Below are 19,759 nucleotides of genomic sequence, written 5' to 3' on the forward strand. Positions count from 1 at the left end.
TCACATTATCAGATTTTTTTTCGTCACTTTTTTTGTCGAGCAGTCGTCTCATTTTTGTCAAGTTTTCGTGACTTTTGTGTCACTTTTTTGTCACTTTTTTTTTTAAGTCAAATTATTCGCATTTTTCGTCAAAGTCTTATCACTTTTTTGTCCATTTTTTCTCAATTTTTCGTCAAATTTTTCTCACTTTTTTCACATTTTCATCCTTGCCTTCCTCGTCTCAGTTTTGTTGCTATTTTCACACCTTTTTTTCCAGAAGCTTTTAGATTGGGGTAAAGCTGGAGAAAAAGTGCTCGGTTCAGGTGGGAGTTAAGGGGTTAACATGGACAGGACGTGAGAAAACGTCTAAAAAGAATCCCGGGTTCGATTCCCGCCGGGACGAGGCCTTTCTGTGTGGAATTTGCATGTTCTTCCCGTGTCTGCGCAGGTTTCCTCCGGGTACTCCGGGTTTCCCCTACCACTAAAAACATGTACAATAGGCCAGGAGGAATGAGAGTGTGTGAGTGGGGGACGATGAATGCAAATTAGCCCATGGCTGCAATCTGGTGTGGTGTGTTCATTAACCTCTTAAAGAAGCAGTTTTTTCCATACTGAGATATGTTCTTACCCGAGGTTAGACGAGTTGATGTGTACCTGTCTGGTCTTTGTGCGTGCCCTAAGTCATGCAACGACCAAAGATGTTGTTAGCATTTGTCTTCTCCCAACATATTCCTATAGCTCCAAACGGAGGTGAAGTTGGAAGCGACCACGCTCTTCAAGACCAGACAGGTACGTATCAGCTTGTAGGTTGGTAAGGTCAGGTAAGAACATATCTCAGTATGGAAAAACGGTGGCCTGTTCCTTTAAGCCCTGCCTTAACCAGTTCCAGTTTTTTTTTCTTTTTTTTTTGCAAGGACAGTGCATATTAACATAGCAGCTCAACTGTAAAATATGCCAGAGTTAGCCAAAAGGCTAGTTTTCATCTGTAGTCCTCGGCCAGATGTACAGTCGGCACCCTGGAAATGGGTAAACAGGTTATCACAAAAATTATCACATGGCTAAATACAATAAACATCACATTTGCTGCAGCAGCAGGAATAAGGATTTACCTTAATCTTAAAGCTTCTTGAAAAAATGTCAAAATAGTGTCCAAAACGAGACAATGCGGATGAAAATGCAGCAAAAAAAAGCATAAAAAGAGCAACGAAACAGGCGGAAAAAATGCAGCAGAACCGACGACAAAAAGTGATGGAAAAGCATTTTAGATTTGGAGAAAATGTGGTCAGTTTAGGCGGAGGTTAAGAGGTTGACATGCACTGTCCCAACCAAATTAACCAGCAACAACAAAAAAACATTTAGGCCACGCCCCCTTGTATGACGCCGTCTGTATCTATATACATTCTAATTGTTCTTATGTTAAATCCTGTGCCTATTTCCCGAATGTTGATAAACTAGGAAAACTAGGAAAACCTAGGAAAACCTCAACAAAAAACATTATAGATTATGTAAATATGAAACATGATATACTAACACTAACTATATGAAAGTATGTATCGGACACTGTGGTACCAGCTACCGAGTACTCTCCCAGAACGTGTTTTGATCAAATATTTAAGACAGTTTGTAAGGGCATATACCAACACTACTCTCGCTTTGTGTACTCTGGTTGCAGTACATATATACAAAAGGGCATTTGTCATAGAAATAATTGTTGAGCCAAAAGGCTACAAACAATAAAATGAAACAGAAAAGACAAGCATGTCCTCTTAAACTAGCACATCCAAGTCCAGATATGAGCCCTTCACCACTCTACTTTCACTTCTATGTATTTTCTCTTACATATCATATGGGATTCGATCTCATTAAAACGAACACACTTTTTCACAACAGGCAATTAGGCCACACATGCACATCTCCTGTAGCCGTCACATATAGATGGTAATAAGCACGGCTCCGCGGGTGTCCAAGGCCGAGAGCCGTGTGACGGTCCCACCGAGAGACAGAACAAAGCGCTGTACCCCTCCAGCCCTCCAGAGGCAGCGGAGACTCAAGGTCCCGCTCAGGGCCACTTTACAATGACTCATGTAGACACTTTCAGCTTTGTATGTGTGCATTTCGGTGACACATACTGCACTGGACCAACTTCAGGTTTGGAATTTTAGATTTAAAAGGCCCCAGTTATTATGGGGCCAAAATAGGCACAAAACAAATACATTTACACCACAATGTATTTATTTTTTTGCTGAAAATACAGGCAATTTTTTTATGCATATAATGAAAGCATAAAATGATAGAAAACATGCAAGAGTTTCAAATTGTAATCTCTAAATTTAGCATAGTGTCTCACCTGAAAACATAAATGCACATGTATCTTTGTATTTAAAGTGATAGTCTGTAAGTTTAAGCAAAGTGAGGAGAGATAGAGTGAAATTTGAAAGTAAAGAATCCAATCTCTCCCCTCTTTAACCAGAAAGCCCTTCTTAGTTTGCAAAATGAGGAGAGCAGGAATGGATTATCAAAAACGATCAAGCTCCCTCCCTCCTGATAGATACAGACGGCATCTCTGGAATCGCCCATATATGGTCATGTTTGAAAACAGTTAAGGGGGAAAACAATTTGGAGAAAAATCTAAACTTTCTCTAATTTTTCAAAAACTACTTTAACAAACGCTGAATTATGAATATAGTTTTCTACTAAATAAAGATACAAAGACATGGAGAGGAGCAAAGTGGTTCCACAGCCCATAAATACATAAAAAAACGGAGAATGCTAACTTGATGCTACATGTTAGCATCGGGCTAATGCTAACAGTTAGCTAGTGCTAGCTACAACTGCCATTTTTTCACTTCTACTGAACAATCTGTTGTGAGAAAATGTCCATATGGACCCGATTTACACTTGACTTTATTTATGTGATAAATAAGTTCATATTACACCAGAAAATGGCTAAAAAGAGTGGAAAATTGTGTTTCTCTAAAGATTCTATTTTCCCCTCGGCGAAGCCACGCCCCCTTCTATGACGAGATGCCGTCTGTATCTATTGACCAATGAGCTCATCTCATTGGTCGACGTGGGCGGATACTAGACTCTGATTAGTTGCTGAGATCCAGGAAAGAGGGACAAATATATCATTGCTTACTTTGCAACAAAATGCAAGACCAGGTGGTTGATTTTGCACATTTTATAACATTTGTAAAACATTTAGACTTCCAGACTATCACTTAAAAAAACAAAAACGAAACAATATCTAATATCTAAGCGTACTATTTAAAAACACCTAAACAGACCTGCTGAGTTCGGTCCTGCAGCTAAATATCACTCTGCCCATCTCACCATTTACTCACTTCCTTCCTCAAACGCCCCGGGTTCACTGGCCGACTCTCCCGGGCCTTTTATGCCGAGCGCAGGGGCCGCGGAGCAGGAAGAATCCGGAGGAGATGGGATCGTGGCAGGTTTTACATGTTTGAAGAGAGTGCCTCACCTCCGCCCGGTTTCCTGCCTCGAAAACATCAAGCCGCCGCGTTATCGTTTCCGCGCCGTGATTAGGACACTTCCTGGAGACGCCGTCCAGGTTCACTTATGTCGGCCCTCGTCTTTTCAAGCCCCGGCTGAGTCAGGGAGGGATTTCAAAGCGCTCAGATGGAGCTGATAGTGTCGTAATTAGCCCGGCTCGTCTTAAATACACATGTGGAAACAGCAACCGTATGTGTAAAGAGGGGATTTTGTGTCCACTGAACACAGAATCTGATGTACACACTGAATTTGATTATTATTTTATGAGCATTATAGAGGGCACACAGAACTGTCCTCCAAAAAACTCTGAAAGTTTATTTGGGTCAATTGATATCTAGTAATCACGGCATACAGTGGAAGCATGTACAAATTGAACAAGGGGGGCCCCAGAATCGACCCCTGGGGAACCCCACAGGTCAATACCATCTGGTCTGAGACACAGTTTCCCATCGCGACATAGTAAGTTCGGTCCTCAAGGTAGGATCTGAACCACTCAAGGGACCTTTCCAGAGATTCCCACCCAGATTTTTAACCTCTCTGGTAAGATCTCATGGTCCACTGTGTTTTAGTGAACTAAAACTGTGACCTTGCCTGAGTCTGTATTTAGCCTGATGTCATTCGTCACCTTGATCAATAAGCCTCTGCGGAAGATCAAATGTGGCCTTGACTTTTCATAAAGATCTTGTATTGTCGATGGGAGAGTGTTTCCTTTGCTTGTGCCTTCTTATCTTGTTCAAACCTCCAAATCCTGTAAAGCTGGGAAATGCCTGCACCACCAACAAAGAAGTTGACTGCAAAGAGATTCCAGTTTTTGGGGATAATCACCAATGAATATCTGGACCAGATTAAACCTGTGGCTGTAAGTACGGCTGACTGAGAAGTACTGAGTTTATCTGCTGGCCTCGTCATATCAGCCAAACCAGCAAAAACTAAACCCCATTTAAACATCGGGGCCCAGAAGAAAACTGTTTTTGGACCTGCAGGGTGATTGTAAAGAGGTCTCAGTTTTGCAGGCAGAATGTGCTCGATTCTGTCAAGGATCCTGTGATATGAGGCTCTGAGTGCTGCCATGATCCTGTTTTACAGTCGTCTTAGCAGCTAAAAACAGGAGTTCACCAAACTAGCTCGTTCAAATTCGCTACTATTACCTAAATAAAAGGCTATTCCGAACCAAGCCTTTTACCGGAACAGAACAATACAGTAATACGACTGAAAAGCCGAGGATGCCGTCCTACTGTCGACCTTCCAGTCAAAGCAACTCAACCATGCTAACGCCGCTAGTGCCTGAGCTGACCCCACACTGCAACCTACCGGAGAGGCGGGACTAAGGCCAGGACTAACGCTGATTGGTCAAACCCACGGGTTTGCACCACTGTGCAAAGCCTTCTCTAGCAGATCCCCAAGATTCTCAATGGGGTTAAGATCTGGACTCTGTGACGGCCGATCCATGTATGAAAAATGTTGCCTTATGCTTTTCTGACCAAAAGAGCTAAACAGAAGCTTCTGTGTCGAGAAGCGAAATGTCCTCAACTTTACCAAAACCCTGTCCAGTCGATGATTGAACCTTTTCTGTGATGGATACTCCCTGGATGAATAAGAGTCTTCACAACAATGCTCCATGAACCACTCTTTCACAGTGTGAGCCCGATGAATCCTGGCATTATCATGTTGGAATACGCCCGTGCATCAGGGAGGATGGAATAACCTGGTCATTCAGGATGTTCAGGTTCAGATGATCTCATTCATCATAGTGTTGCTGAACCGAGACCTGATCAACTGCAGCAGATCCAAACAGTTAGTTACATCAAGGTAAAGGACACTTTTTGTTGTGGGTCTGCCAGTGTATTTCACCAGACCTGTTGTGCGTTCATCATGGCACCATATCACCACAGCAAGCTGATTATTACTGTTATACTGAATGTTATTCCAACGACTGCCTACACAGGATCCCACCTCCTGAAAGTGCACATTGTCGTTGTGTCCTTGGGCAAGACACTCCACCCACATTGCCCCCTGTGTCTGCGTACATTGGTGTATGAATGAGAGTATGAATGGGTGAGTGGGTCCTTGCTGTAAAGCGCTTTGAGTGCCTAATGTAGGTGGAAAAGCGCTATACAAGTTGAGACCATTTACCATTTACCATGCTCCCGACCTGTTTCCTATCCTGACAAGCCCAGACATTATTTCAAAAATATTGAAACGCAAAATATTAATGCTAAGATGAAACAATTTCTTCTGATCCTGATTGTTTGAGCCCAGTTCTAAATTGGCCTCATTTTCTGTAATGAATCTTCAGGTTCAGCAGGTACTGAACCGCTCATCTTTGTCCTTTTATAGGCGTCATAAATCCTCTGAAATGACTTTGTTTAACTTCTTCAACTGACCTTTTCTGATGGAGTTAATTGTCTTTGGCCCCATCATATAAAGGAAAATTTGAAAGCATAACTAAATGACTTTGACTAACCCTAACCCCTTCACCTGTCTCACCATTATCCCAAGGAAAGTCTCACAGAAACGTGCACTCCCGTTTGAGATGGCACACCTGGAGCGTTCCGCAGCGTGGCTTTAAACTGCGTTATGGGATTCACCGGCCCTCCTCCTCCCCCCCCTCCCTCTCCTCTGCTGTTTTCGGCCCTCGTGGCTCCTGTCTCGGACACGTCGAGGGCCCCTTATCTGTGACCCGCAGGTTGGACCCGCGCTGTCTCAACTGCCAAAACATCCCATTCAGAGATGTGCTGAGTTCATCAGCGCTGAGGCTTCCACCGGCACACGGGGGGGAGAGGGGGGGGAGTTAGAGGCAAAATGTCGAACATGCGCCGGCAAATATGCAGAAACTTTGGAACCTTTTCTGTTAATGTCATGTAAAAACTATGATCCTCATGCTCCATTTACAAGTTTGTTTGGTTTCATCCATAGTTTACTCTGCCCTAGTTTACATCCTGTCGTTTTTCCATCTACACTGAATTCCTGTCGTAGTAGTCGTAGTGCCCTTTTATAATAGGGCTGTGGTTGGTGCATAAAGTGATATAAACATGACTGAAGAACATTGGAAATCTTCTCTTCTGGCCACACCACCTTAGGAATGGAAGCTAAGCCTGGTTACTATGAAGATGGGTCTCCAACATTTACACAACAAAAACATCAGAGAGCAACTTCAAAGACACTTAGGCGAAGTTAGCTCCGGAGAAATTGAAGTTGTGAGCAACCAACTGCTCACACCAACAACCTGGTTAGGGCAGCTGGGTGGGAGCACGCTGATAGGGGGCTACTGCCCTCAACCAACGGGCCACATTACACCCTGGCTTTTTAATGCACCTCACAAAATAAGGCAAACAATCGAAAACCACTAAAACAAGTTAAAGTAATAATGATAATAATTATAAAAACAAATAAATAAGTAGATAAATCACTATTGCAATGGCAATGTGGTAATGGGAATGACAGCAAGAAGAAACATGATATTTTGGAGAATGCAATCATCATCATCATTGTTAAGGTGATGGTGAAAATAGTAAAATACAAGGCATCAGTGATGTATGTATATGTGTGTGTGTATATATGTCTGTGTATGTATGCACATATATATGTATATTATAAAAAATATAAGAAATGCAATACTTGAAAGAATGATGTAAATCAATAGAATGGTGACAGGGTTTTATAAGTAATGACTGGTTATGGTATTTCGTGAATGGGAAAGAAACATGAAAACAATAATAACAATAACAACCTAAGTAATAATGTGTTGTAATGTGTGTTGTAACACTATTATTATCACCCCATTGGGGACTGCAGCTGGAAAGTAAAACTAATCTTGAATTCGGGATAGGCACCTATAAGCTTTCTTGCTTCGGCCGACTCCCTTTGAGTTTTACTGTTCTGTGACTAAGTAATGTAAATAATGTAAATAATGTAAATATAATGACTCAAATAAATCAAATCAAGCAATCAATCAGAAATTGAAGTTGATATTTCAAAGAAAATGACTAGAGTTTTGTCCTTATACTTCACTATACTGACCCGAATATTTGCAGATTTTGTTCAGCCTGTTCAGAAGAAAAAGAAAATGCGTCAGAAATGTGCGTCATCAAGCGTAAGTGGAAATGTAGAAAGTGTTTGGCGAGCTACTTAGAAAGGGCTGGAGAGTTTCTGGTTGGAGATTCCTTTGGGAATCAGCCTGTGCTGCGAGCGCGTCTGACTGAGAGAGTGTGTTTGTGAGTGTGGGAAAACCGAGTGTGAGTTTCACGTCATTTAGCATGCACTGTCCCAAACCAAAACTGGCAATTTTTTGTGATTGTTCGCGAGCTAAAATGCTGGATTTTGTCGGCCATTTTCCCAAAGGTTCTTCCCTGTAAGCAATTTATTTTTACATTAAAGTCACACTTGTCTGCCAAACCGAAGAAGCTGTGGGGAATGCAAAAAGACTTAAAGACACTTCTGTGGAATGCTGTGGAAGATGTGGAGTTAAGGAATAGTTGCGAGGAAAGTTGCAGGGTGTTGGAAAAGCTGCAATGGCGTCAGAAAATCCTGGAGGGACTGCAAAATAATGCTTGATCCAGCACTCTGGAGGCTCAGTGTATTTTGTGGACGAGACCTTGGACCCCAAGTAACGTCCATTCATTTCCCTACTCCTTCTTTTTTTTTTTCAACAATATTTTTATTGAATTTTCTCAAAAAGCAAGAATTGTTTTACAGGCTATGATAAAAGTACAAAATGTATCAATGTATTTATAATAATAATAATATATAAGTATATAGAGGCATACAAAACAGTGGCAGTCCGACCCATGCATACCACAACAAACCAACCCCCCCCCAAAGGTGCAATAATAAAAATTATAATAAAATAAAATCACTCCAAAACTCCAAATGCTATGCAAAGCTCATGAAGTTACAAATCTCCACTTTCCATCAAGACATGTGACAGATCCACCCTTTCCAAATAAGTAATAAAAGGTTGCCAAATCTGATCAAATGATTCCCCTTTACCTTTAAAGCAGTACTAACGTGTTTACCTTAATAAATCCTCCCCGTAGTCCCTGTGGGGGAAATACAAGTGTTTATGGGATGATTGGAGAGTCTTTCATCGCCCCCTGGTGTCTCTGGCCAGAAAACCATGTTTGCAACTTGACTGCCTCCGGTCCGGAGAAGCAATACACACTAATGAAATCACGAAGAAGAAGCTAACAGGCTAACGGGCAAAGCTAACTTCGGGCTAACGTCACTTTAAACAGTATTTACAGCCAAGTTTGAGTGAAAAAAAATATTTCCATTGTATAATTGGATGCACTTTCTCCCTTCGCCTCTCCTGTCAGCGTAGTATTTACTCTCCAAGACGATTAATAAGTTAAAAAAATCGTAGCTTGCTACTACACCTGCAGTTGCGCTCATGGCCTCTAGGGGGAAGAGTTACTTAGTACTGCTTTACAAATATAGTTTTTTTGTTTCTAATGCTAGAGCTGATTCCATTTCTCGTACCCAATGCCCTTCTTTTGGACATTCCATTTTTTTTCCAGAAAAGTGCTATTAAACATTTAGCGTGAAGTAGACCAAAATTCACAAGAGTCTTATCATTTTTAGGTATAAAAATATCTGTTGGATGAATTTCTAATATGAACAGTTTGGGATTTCTTTGTATTGTAATGTTTAGCATAGTATTAATTGCCTGTCCAATGCTCCTCCAGAATTCCTGTAATTTCTCACATTCCCACAGTTGCATTCCATTTTTCACAAATTTCCTTCTTGATCAATAATCACCCAGTCAGACGTTTAGCGCCAGTGTCACCATCTTCTCTCCATCCCTTCTGAAACACGTAAGAGCAGATATACTGTGACCGGCTTGATGAGACAGGCTGCCCACGCTGACGCGGGACAGATTGGATGAAGGTTCCAGTCACCGGGGGGGAGAGCTCCAGTGACAAGCGTCCGCCGCCGAGCCCTCTCTGATCAGCCGGCGCAGGTCAGGTCCTCGCCGGTACTCGGAGGGCCCCGGACCCCCCGACCTCTCCCGTCACACAACTGTCACCCGGCTCTGAAACCTGGAGCGGGCAGCGCAGAGGAACTGCCTCCCTGACCCGCCGCGGTATATTTAGAAGAGCCTGGCACTCGCCCATCCCGACTGTCCGGGCTGTCACGTTTCGCACACACCAACACGGTCATCAGAGAGAGGAGGACGTGCGCAGGAAAGAGGGAGATTATGGCTTTCTACACATTTACCAGGCAACAAAAGCTTTACTTGTTGGTCCTGTAGACAGTGGGGGACTTCAGACATGACATTTTAGATCGTTTGTTTCCTTAAAGCGACTATGGAGTTTAAAAATGTTAAAATTCAGTATTTTCCTCCCCCTACATGTCCCATCCATGTCCTAATGTGTAGAATTAACCTTAAATTCCTGCACCGTCACTCAAAAAGGTGTCGTCATGCGTGAGCTTAATATAGAAACTGCAGTTACGCACAAGACCTGAGGTGGCAGTAGTGAGTATAAAATGACCAACTTGTATGTAGTCCCTTTAACATCTTAGTGTTCACCTTTGGGAGTTTTCCAGGAAATCACTACAACATCACAGCGCTTCTTTGTCTTTCCCCACACACATCCATTCACAATTATCAAAAAATGTTTGGTATCCACGTGTTGCATGAAAGATGACTGAGATGATACTGTGATCTTTTGTATGGTCATTTGCTTTTTGTTTTTCATGTCATGAAACTTCCCCCAACTATTCCAGAGAATATTTCGGGATTTTTAATATCTATTGCCTAGCCCGTTTTATTTTGCTTGTAACAACAAAAAACAAGGCAAAATTCAAATTTTCACCTTCCTTTTTTTCCCCGTTCATTAAAAAAGTCAGATATTCAAAATCCCCTCTGAAAAATTCTTAGTAAACAATATATCAAATAAATAAAACAATAAATGTATACCTGGCGTGACCCATTATTTACATTTTGGCAACAATTTAGTTTTTTATTTCTATATATGTTTACAATAATGGCAATAATCTTCAGCAAAAGTTTGAATTTGACATCTCCAAGTTACATTTACTTCCTCCTATTCATCTGCAGTGTCTTGTCGTAATAAGGTGTTTCCCGACCACTAAACTATGGAAATGAATCACGCCAGTATCCTCACTAGTTCTTTTCCATCCTGTGAGGAGTTTCCTCTGGGCTCCCATCAACCCAAAACTTGCACAGTTGGTTGGAACCTTCCGCTATAGGTACAAGTCACCCAGACCCTGGTTCAAGATCTGGATCTGGATCTGAAGCACTGGTCACAGACTGACTCTTGAGGTGTTGGTGTTGACATGAAATAGCTCTGGATGCAACTTGACTTTGATTCAACCAAGTTCCTCTGAGATTCAGGGTCTCAGAAGAGTCTTTCATCTTTTGTACATGGCTTTAGTGGTGGAGGAACAGCCTTAGGAAACGTATGCAGACACAGAAAGAGACAAGTAATCGCTCAAGAACGGCACTGACTAAAGCCTCAAAGTACCAACCACTGTATGGCCTATAGTGCTGACTTTAACAAGCTAACCTTTCATCGTCAAGTACCCTCCTAAGCTCATGTTCTCGGAGTCAAACGGCGGCGATCTCCGACTGAAGCTAATGTCTCCTCTCGCTGTGTTTAAACGCTCTTTTCAGCAGGTTAATGGGATTTCCCCCCCTCGCGTGTAAAGTGGCGCTGACAGTCGCAATGAGCTCCCAGTCAAGAGCGATTAACCTGGGCCTGCGTGAGACAGCCCACCTCTGCCCCGCGCACTTCCACATTCACTTATGAGTGAGGGGGCGCGGGCGCGGAGGGACGCCGGGCTGAGGCTATCCAAACCACTTATCTGCTCATCACCACGACCGTCAGCGGCTGAGCCTGAACGTGAACCAGCCCAGGACTTCCTCGACCATGTTACAAGACTGAGAGAGACCTGGGCAGGATTACATTTTTGGAAAAATATCATACTGCAAGCAACAAATATCATATTGCCAGATTACCTAAAATATCCAAAGGCGTGCCGGGTAGTTGAGAGGGTCTGGACGTTTTCCAGTGGGGAGCGGCACCTGTGGGATAGAGTGAAATTCAAATTCCACTCCTCTCGAACCACAAAGCTCTCATGCCTCACAGCTCGAAGGTCCCGGGTTCGATGCAATAGGTTAATCCTCCAGCCAGGTGTTTCTGACCACCAGCCCGGCCCCACATCATGGAGATGGGTCCCCGAGCGCCGGCCCAGGCTGGCAGCTCACTGCTCCTACAGGTCGCCCCATGCGATACTGAGGATGGGTCAAATGCAGAGAACTCATTTCTCTACAGAGATTTCTCTACAGAGATTAATACAGTATCAGATTTAGATTTAGATTTAACGTGGTGGAGGGGTTTGAGCGCCTGAATGATCCTAGGTCGGGTCTCCCATGGCAAACAGGTCCGAGGTGACGGGTCAGACAAAGAGCGGATCAGAAGCTGGAAGTGGGTAATATAGCAATGAGAAACATGAAAATTTAGAAATGATATTTTCTCAGAATGCTATTATTATCATTGTCACTAAGGTAATGATGATAAAATGTATAATAAATATATGTGCTAGTGATGTATATGTGTGTAGATATATGTATACATATATCTGTATGTGTATGTGTGTATATATGTATAGATTTATATATGTATATCAAAAACAAATGTAATACTTAATCAATATGTAAATCAATAGAATGGTGACTGTTTTTTATTTAGGTAATGATAAAAATAATAATAATAATTTCCACACTTGTAAGTGTTATTGTAAGTCCCATCAGATTTTCAACTTGTGTCATCTGAATCACATATGTCAAAGTCAAGGCCCCTGGGATTATATAATTTTATTATTAGAACTGGCCCGCAGGTCACTGCACGCCAGCAGCATCCAGGTACTTTACACGCACCAACGCACTACATTTCCCACAATGCAACGGTGGCGCTCCGAGCGGGAGGCCACTTCCTTTCATTATTCATCAGCGGGCATTAGCATCACTTCAAAAGTCAACTTTCAGATAGTCTACCCTTAAAAATGGCAAAACGGAAGGTGGACACTGAGAACTGGACTTTTCTGTGTGACATCACGACTCATCTGAATAGTAGTATATTTTTAGGTTTTCAGTCTGTTTAATGGGGATCACTAGACTATATGCGGTCATTACATTTTTTTCAATGAACATTCGATCAGTCCGGCCCTCGGCTTGTTCCTAAATTTTTCATTTGGCCCCCCATTCATTTGACTTTGACACCCCTGATCTAAATGCTTCGAATTATCAGTATTGCTAATCAACAATTGTACTACTGAAATCTGCAACAACATATCTGTAAATCATTGATGGGTAAACTCAGAGAGTAGTGTGAGTTTACCCATTTATGAGAGAAAAGGAAAAAAAATGCAATGTGAAATTTTGCCTGCTGCTGGACTCATGCGCTTCAAAAACATTTATCTTATATTTCCACTGTTCGTATTCTCTTACAAAAATCCTGAAGCGCATAATAGTATCTTGAATATGGGGTAGGCACATATAAGCTTTCTTGCTTTGGCCGACTCCCTTTGAGTTATTATTTTTTTCTTTGGCTTCATGTGACATGAATGTAAATATATTAATGTAAATAATGTAAATAATTGCTCAAATAAATCAAATAAAATTAAATTAAAAAAAAGCTCCTTATGAGAGACCAACAGGCCCAGTTAGAACCATGAGGCCGTCCCTCTGTGGACCCACCACCTGCAGGAGGAGCCATTAGGGCTGATGCTATGTGATTTGGGCAGCTCCAACAACTGCCCCATCGACCCGGCAACGGAAATGGATGGATGGATGGATGGATGGATGGATGGATGGATAACTTAAAGATGACCATACAAAAATAGCTCTGTGGCGACGAAAACATGACGAGATGTTTCGGAGGTTAAGTTGACAAGATGAGACAAAATGGGGGAAAGTGGTTCGTCAGACCGTTCGCAAAAACCAGAGCTTGTGCGCGGAGTGGAAGAACAAAGAATAAAGTGATGAGTATATGTGATATAAAGTGCATATAAGTGAGAAGGACACAGGACACAATAGAAGAGACAAATGGGATGCATTTGGAGAGGGAGTTTTACGTGATTGAATGGATAAGTAAAACAGAACTAAATGAAAGGGATATGTCGTCATTACATCGACACTCCGAGTCCCAACCCCGTCTGTCACAGGCGTAATACAACCTGTCAACCTTCTTGCCAATTTTCAATGCGTATTTTCAATACTTATCAGAATGTATTGGAATGCTAATAAAAAAAAACAGACTAAAACCATCTGAGTTTCTGTCACATTTAAAAATGACTAAAACTAAAAAGTATTTTAGTCCAAAAACAACACTGCACAGTAACAGGGACACCATATGATATTGAAATGACCCATCCCTGTCCTGATGAGATGACGGAGAAGTGTCAAACCCATGAACTCCGACCTGCAGACCGTCTTCCATCACCAGTCAAAGAAGCCTTGACCGCTGTTTCCAAAGTTGCAAAGCAGCCTGCGAGTCCATTATGAAGTTGAGCTTACCCGTGTTGACTGTTGACACGGCTCTTTGTTTACTCCGCTAATAAATCTGATCTTTTCCAACGTGGCATGAACAGCCTGAGCGGTTCCTTCCGACTGCTTCGTTACTTCGCCGCGCTGTGCCCTGACCCCGATAATGGGGGGGAATCGTTCCGCATCGATCGGCGCGTTGCCGTGTCGGCGGTAATCATGCGTTCGCTCGGGTCACCGTGCGGAATGATTAGTGTCTCCCGTTGACCCATGACCGCTGGTGAAGTGTAGAGGACTTCAGCCGTGCGCCGGCGAGGGGTGGAGGGGTTAGCGTTTAGCCGAAGCGTCGGCAGAAGACGAGCACCTTGGAGTGAACATCCGCTCGCGCGCGTGACTCACTGTCGCTCCGGCCAGCGTTTGAGTCACTGCGTGTCGTGTGTAGAGAAGGTCTTGTGTGATGGGCCTTCGCCAGATCGTCTCCTGCTCTGACTAACACAGGGGACTGGATCTGTATCACCTCGTCTTCGTCATCTTAGCAGAACATTCGGGACTTTGCGGCAGTTAGCTGAGGCAAGACACGGCATTGATTTTTCATGCAGTGGTAAATGTTGAGATTTTTAGCTATCTTTTTCCCCTCAACAGTTTTAATTTTGTTGCATTTGACCCAGATTATTTGACATGTTCTGAGATGTTTCTGACTCGTTTCAATGCATTTCTTTTTATTTCAGGTTATTTTCTTTGCCAGCGGGGTTAGAAAATTGCACTTATACCATTGGCAGTTTTACTTTCATGTTCCACCCCTCCTGGAACCGCCACCTTAGCGTGGTGGAGGGGTTTGAGGGCCCGAATGTTCCTGGGAGCTCTGTCGTCAGGGACTTCGTGCCCCTGGTAGGGTCTCCCAGGGCAAACAGGTCCTAAGTGATGGGTCAGACAAAGAACGGTTCAGAAGCCCTTTATGAGAGACCAACAGGCCCGTTTAGAACCATTAGGCCGTCCTTCTGTGGACCTGTTGGAGTAGGCATAAGGGGCTGGCGCCATGTGATTTGGGCAACTAATGGATGGATGGATGGATTGATGGACTTTCATATTCCAAGCGAGATGACCTTCAGTCTGAACCAGTCCATACCGCCTTTGCTTTGCCTCATCCCGTCAGACCTTGGAAGCTAAGCAGGGAGGGCCTGATCGCAGTGTTAATTTTGTCGACTAAAATATTGAGTCTTCATTTTAGTCAAAGTGATATTTTTGACGACTAAAATTGGACTAAAACTAAATTAAAAGTTTCTCATGAGACTAAAACTATGACTAAAATGTCCAGATATTTTAGTCGACTAAAATAAGACTAAATAAAAATGAAAAGGAGAGACTAAAATCATCCAAACTTCTATTGAGCGTCTGAAAGAGCCTCATATCATGTAAATTCTCTGTTAAAGGATCAGCTCTGAGCTTTGTTCATGTGGAGCAGCTCCATGAAGCAGAGGAACAACATTAAATATGATTATAATGAATATTATCAATGCAAAGTCCACTATATTAGTCTTAAATTTAGTCGACTAAATTTACTTGCAATTTTAGTCGACTAAAACTAGACTAAAATTGAAGATATTTTTTTGACTAAAACTAGACTAAAATCGAATTACATTTTCATCAAAAGACTAAGACTAAAAATAAATTAAAATATGTTGTCAAAATGAACACTGCCTGGTCGGTACTTTGATGGGTGGCCGTTTGGGAAACACCAGGAAGCCTGGGCGGATGCAACGTTTGAGTGAGTGGTTGGTGGTGGTCGGTGGGGCCGGTGGCACAGACCTGCCTTACCTCCACCAAGTATGGAGTGAATGAATAATGCAATGTAAAGTGTCTTTGAGTGTCCAAAAAGCGCTATATAAAACCAATGCATTATTATTATTATGTCATCAAACAAGCAAAATAAACTTGGTCAGATCAAGCCTTTTTTTTTAACTTATAACAAGCTTATTAAAGGTCCCCGAAGCTTCAGAAGTTGACGACCGCCGATGGAAACATGACTGCGTCTGTTTGTCGGGATGCGTTTGTTGTACGGCCGTTCTTGTGATGCGCCGTATGACCCGAGTGTCTAGACGTCGGCGAACACGCTTCCAGAGCTGTGGGAACGAGTGGGATCATGAGAGGGAGCCGTGCTAACCATACGCTGACAGGTCACATTGACTGCAACCTATGACCCACACAGGCAACAACAAGCTCGCGGTTGTGGAAAGGGAGAACAGAGCCGTTATGGATGTGCAGAGTGACGCAGGAGAGGAATGATTTTCTTTATGCTTTTTTACACCGTCCGGTCCAAGGACAAGCGGAAAAACAGGCCTGTGGATGAATGATCGATATATAATAAATGAAACAAATCCAAGCATCAAACTATAGATGATAACAAGAATTTCTACCCAGTTTGACTTGACTTAATGAATGTGCCAGTGTTGGTTGTTCTCATTCCTAAGTGTTAGCTTTGTAGTGTGAATAAATAAATAATGTGTTAATCACTTTGAGCATCAAGAAAACATCATTTAAATAAAGGATTTACACAACAGGTGAATAGGGAGGAAAACAAATGAAGTATCAGTTTGAAACGTTTGATGTGAGCCATGTTTAAATGTATGGTTTTATTTATATCTTCTTTAATTTTTTAAGCAACACCAGTCTGGTATTGTTTAGGTACTACTGGTATTGAAAATATGAAAGTATCAAAAGGAAGTACAAAAAAAAAAAAAAGAATGTTACATCTTTAGATCCAAATTTTGATGCTGTTTATCCAGGGACAGCATGTTGTTTCAACTTAAATCAAAACAAAAAATCCTCCCCTATTATTATTATTATTTTTTTACATTTTGCCCAAAATTTGTCATATTTTTCCCATATTTTTTTTTACTACATATTTTTTTATTTATTTTTTCACATTTTTTATTACTAATATTTTACCTGTTTCCCCCTTTTTCCTATGTTTCAAATAAAATATGTTCATCTTATTCCCCCTATTATTTTCTTTAACCTTTTTTTACCTTATTATTTTTTATTTATTTATTTTTTTACAATTTTTTCCTTATTTTTGACACAGTTTCTCACAATTTTGTCCCATTTTTCCCCAACATGATTCCCCAGTGATCTCACATTTCTTGACATTGGAGATTAACCTAGTATCGAAGACCAAGTATCATTAAAGGGACTATACGGAGTTTAAAAATGTTAAAACTAGAAACTGCAGTTACGCACAAAACCAGAGGTGGCAGTAGTGAGCATAAAATGACAAACTTGTATCTAGTCTCTGCGAAGCACTGGTATCGGAAAAAAAAAAGTCTTTGTTGTTGCGTTTTCATCCTTGTTATCTTCAAGAAGCTTTTAGATTTGGGTAAAGCCAAACTGGGTAAAATGCGGTCGGTTCAGGTGGAAGTAAAGAGATTTTAACAGATGATTCCAAACTGTGATGTAATTAATTCATAATGTCATTTACAACAAACTGTTTTGCTATATTAGCCAGAACAGAAAAACGCACTTTGATATATGCTCCCCCCCCCCCCCCCCCGCCGCCCGTCACAAGCACTCCCCTGCCTTATCTGAACTGGGTGAACCGGGCACGGATGGAGATCAGGTTGACATTGACTAACAGTAAATGGATTTATGTGGATGTCGCCCCAGGTGCCTTTTAAACTGGGCCACACTATCACTCACATCATCTAACATTGATGTTTCATTAGCGCGGGCCGCGTTCCGGAGCGCCTAGCGAGCGCGCGGCTAACATGCTAAGAGGGACCCCGTCCAAAAAAAGTGAGCAATGCCTCTTCTGGTGCCAGAGGTAAAAGAGGAGCGATGTGTGTGACGCACCTACAGCGCTGGAAGAGGGCCATCATTTGTTTCTAAGTGGGACTTTTGATGTGGCTTGACTTGTCGGGGAGGATATCTCATTTGGAGAAGCAAATCTTCACATGTGCACTTCAAACGCCCCAGGCAGAGGATTTCGTCTCCTCCTTTTTTTTTTCTTTTTTTTTTTTCTCCCTCAAAAGTGGCTTCAGACAGAACGAGCGAGAGAGCGAGTGAGCGCGGGCTGATTCGGTGACAGCTCCGGTACACGTGTGAGAAGTAGGTCGCAGTATTTTAAATCCCGACGACTACTTAAAGAGGTTAGTCATGCCCACCTAGTGCGGCAGGGGAGGCTTTAGAGCCGAGAAGGTGTTGGGAGAGAATTTAGAAGTAAAGCAGAATGGCGAGTTTAGAACGGAGAAAATACTATAGGTACTTTAGCGAAGATTCAGGAGGCGCGACAGATGAGGAGCACAAAAGAGTGAGCTCAATCTCACACTCAGAGTCACCAAATCAGATTCAACTGAGCCGCGTCACAAGCAACAAACGGGTAAAGCTGAACTCGTATTTCAGCGGAATGGTGAGAGGGCGGCACAGCGAGAAGATCCTAGGTTTGACTCCCAGGCCTTTCTGTGTCATCCCGATGCTCTGTTTCCCCAACAAATAAACCCAAGAATAAAAGATAGATCCACTTCAGCACGAAGATGGATGAGAATCAGATTTGACTAGAAACTGTTGATAACCAGTGATGCCAGTAATGACTTAGTAATGGATTGCTCTAATCAGACTACTTTTTTCACTTATGAGTAAAAAACACATTACTTTATCCAGACCAGTAATCAAAGTTCTGTCATTTTCCTGTGGAAAAATATATACTTCTCTTTTCTTGTGTCTAGTGGAATGATGTAACGTCAAGTCACATTTTCAGCTTGAAGACGATTTAAATGTAAGAGTGAGATGTAGGAGAGAGATGAAGACATCACTTTTCTCAGTCTGTGGAGCTTTGCTGATGTTGTTAAAATAAACTTCAAAAACACGAGTATTGGCAAAACTGGTTCATTTCAATTTTGAGGTGATGTTGGCAGCGGATGAATGTAACTAATAAAGTAACTCGTAATCTCACTTAGCTACTTTTAAAGTCAAGTAAATCAGTACAGTAACTAAGTTGCTTTTTAAAAGAGTAATAAGAGATCAGTAATCTGTGGCAACACTGGTGGTAACGTTAATGGAGCTCTATTAAAACAACTTTACATTAAGCGTGTTTTTAAAAAAAGCACATTTTTCTTTGATTCTCATGGTAAAATACACCGTAGGAGAATCCATGTTTAAGATTCCAGACTTAATCTTTCTTAAAGGCCCTATACCTGATTTTCTTTTGTTAACAAGCATTGAAAGAAAGGCCGGATGAGTTTAAACTGTGAGCAGAGGTCCAAAAACATCCCATTCAATCGTAAAACATTCCTGAGTGAGTTTATAAACTCATTTCACACCTTAAAGGCAACTTTTTATGTGAAAATAAAAGGTTCACATTTGTGTGTGTTTGACCTTGTAGTGACCCAGCGGCTGTATGAGTGGTCAGCGGTGCCTTTACTTTCCATCACAGTGGTCTCTACAACGCTCCAGGATCAACTGTTTGGAAGGTTTTTGCTGCTGACCAGAAAACCTACAAAACAAGTGATCCTGGAGCGTCACTACAAGGTCAAATACACACTTTTTTTTCTTCTCGCATAAAAGGCTGCATAATGCACCTTTAAAGTGATAGCCTGTAAAATTGCAAAATGAGTATAATTTAGAGAGACATTTTAAAAAGTGAACAATCAAGCTCTGGCCTGTCGGGTCCAGTCTCCTGATTGGCTGGTTCACAGGTTCATTGGTCAAAGTGATGGCACCGGGTACTCTGATTAAAGGGATGGACTTTACTAAAAAAATAAAACAAAC

The sequence above is a fragment of the Gobius niger genome (assembly GCF_951799975.1).
Source record: "Gobius niger genome assembly, chromosome: 23".
Taxonomy (NCBI): domain Eukaryota; kingdom Metazoa; phylum Chordata; class Actinopteri; order Gobiiformes; family Gobiidae; genus Gobius; species Gobius niger.